The sequence below is a fragment of the Nannobrachium achirus genome (assembly GCF_963921795.1).
Source record: "Nannobrachium achirus genome assembly, chromosome: 4".
NCBI classification, from domain to species: Eukaryota; Metazoa; Chordata; class Actinopteri; order Myctophiformes; family Myctophidae; genus Nannobrachium; species Nannobrachium achirus.
The window spans coordinates 28,523,255-28,526,143 of NC_137813.1; positions in this window are offsets into that span (position 1 = coordinate 28,523,255).

Consider the following 2,889-nt stretch of genomic DNA (forward strand, 5'->3'; position numbering starts at 1 on the left):
GTTTTGTTTGCTGCTGTTCCTGTTTGGTAAGCTGCCGGCGGAATCACCTTGCCTGAGGATTTATAAGCTAAATCCCTTCCTCTGACAGGATATGGCTTTGAAGTCTCCTTTTGGCTGTTTAGCAGGATATACTGATTCCTCCTTGGAAGCAGCAGAGCTTCTCAGTTCTGGAAAAAGTTGTGGTAAAGCAAGGAGGGTATGTTTGTGTATGCCTTCAGCCTTGAAACCTGGGAAATTAGCCTTTTTCTGGGTCTTTGGTTTCTTGCTTTTTTTCTCCCCTGGGAGCTGGTTAAATGGCTTTTCTACTGCAAATTAATGGCTTAATTTTGAGACAGTGTAGGTAATGATAGGAGGGAAGGGCGTCTCTCGGGTGGAGAGCATTCACACCTCTGCCCCCACTTCAAAGGCTGAGGCTGGAGAGTAGTCAGTAGGGAGACACGCTGACTGCAGCTGAAGACCTGGCGGAAAAAAGGAAAACATTAGTCAGCTATTTTAACAAGAGCACTGGGCTGGCACTAGCAGTAATGAGCTGTGACTTGGAGGTGCAACAGACACAAACAGCAGCAGCCACAGTTCAATCTCATTTCACAGACACCATATGGCATTTAAGGGTGAGAAAACAACTAAAACATCTGAAATTAAAAAAAAAAAATGGCTCTGATCTTTTTTGTCTACAGCATAGTGGCAATATGATTAGCTGCTTGTCGAAAAGCAAGGGTGAACAGATCAAAAGCCATTCAAGCCGTTGACAAGCTTTTGTCCATAATCGGACAGTGACTGAATGGTGACATGACATGCAGGCAGGACAGACGTTGTCCGATAGTTGAAGCTGTTTCTAGGTGCATCCCGTACGTAGCCCTAAGCCTACACTACAGTAGCCTACTAGAACCAAACAATCACCATGCAACCTCTAGTCTGGAAAGGACGGACACAAACACTGCTGAGATTTTTTTTGCAAGTAACGTTAGCGTCAATCAATGATACTAGTAGACTAGTAGTCAACAACATACAAGTCTACACACACGATAAAAAAAAATGCGTTCAGCTTAGTTTGCGCCTTTGCAGTTCGTAAACAATCTCTTGACAGCAAGCAGCTCAGGATTTGGTCAATAAACCATTTGGTATAAACGGTTCCTTCCTTCTATATTCCTTGAGTTTAAAGAATAGCTCGAACTTTAGAGTATGATTAATTGCTATAATTGCTCCTCTGAGTCCTCTGCAGTCTTTCTAGTATTGACGAGGATGGTCGCCCCGCCGGCCGGGGTTGACTCTCCTAGATCAACCCCCACCCCCACCACCAAGTCGCACAACTCAATTCCCCCAAAATAGCAAATCTGCGTCTCACCTTTCAGCGCTTCGGTGGTCCAAAAAGGATAAACATTATTCCGGTATGTATTGAGCGAAAAAGAAAACAAGTTGTGTAAATCAATAGTCCTGTCCTGGAATGGTGAGCTTTGGTATCCGTGGTGCAGTTTGTGGTAGTTAGTACTCTCTCTCTGTGAGACTTTCCAGCAGCGACTGACTGACTGTGTGTACACTGAAGTAAGCCAACAGCAGAGTGAGAGAGGAGACAACTTCGTTGAAAAACACAAGGAACCTCGGCTCACATACCACGCCCCCTTACATCACGTTTTCTTAGCCACGCCCCTGTTCTACAGCCAGCCCAGAGCATCTCCAAAGTAAATAGTATACCCAAGAATGAAGACAGCAAGACAAGAGCTATCAAGATTGTTTTACATATTACATTAAAATGATTTTAATGTAATTTATTATTTATTTATTTACTTACTTACTTAAAATGATTATTATGTAACATTGACCTTGATATAACAAAGGGAGATGTGCAATTTGTACAAATGTTTCAATACTACAACAGGCCTGCCTTATACCTGTCCTGCATGTTCTGAACATTTCATAATAGCAGAGACAAAAATAGACCATTTGGTCGCACTCATCTTGAACAGCGACAAGAATGCAAAACAACGCTCACAGGCAAGATTACAGACGGTGTCATAATTGTGTTTGTTCTGTTCTGGGTCAAATAGTCAGGTAATTTTCTTCACAGAGCTCTCTTTATGTTTTGCTATACACTGCTCTAGGCCAGGACACACTTCACCTCATGACCTAAATAAATACTCGGTCGTCGTTGTAATATGAGATGGAGAAGAAGAAAGTTAAAGAACTGTGGAAGAAGGTGGCAAAGGGATTTGAACCCTAGACAGCATAAAATACAGCATGTTATGGATCCATTTGGTACCATTTCTACACTCCCATTATTAAATGGACACTGTATGAACTCACAAACCTGGCTCAGAGTCAGAGTTTGGATAAAAGAAGGCTAGAGACTGGAACACAACCACCCTAAAGGGCAAGGCCCATTCCCACTGGGCCAGATAACAGATACAAAAATATCTGACAGATATATCTTTTATCTGTATCTTTTTGTATTATCTGTTTATCTCTCCCAGTGGGAATGGGCCTTAAGGACTAAAAACCATGGATTGACATCTAGACCTACTGCACATCCAGAAACTACTTTTAAATACATTTTGAGGGGAAAAAAAGCTATTTGTTTCAAAAGCTTTATACCCTGAAATGTCACAATGCGACATAGCTCTGTTTACACAATGTTGTACCCCCTCCAACTGTATATTATGTTCCCCATTTTCAACTGTTTTTATTTTATTTGTGACACTTGCTTTGGCAATGTAAACGTATGTTTTCTCATGCCAATAAAGCTCCTTTGAATTGAATTGAATTGAATTGAATTGAATTAAATTAAATTGAATGGATAAAAGGGATACATTTAATAGTGTAAGGATGTATGTGCAGTAGTTTTTATTTAAATTGTACCCACAACCTGTGCATTTAAAAAAGGACATGTCTGCT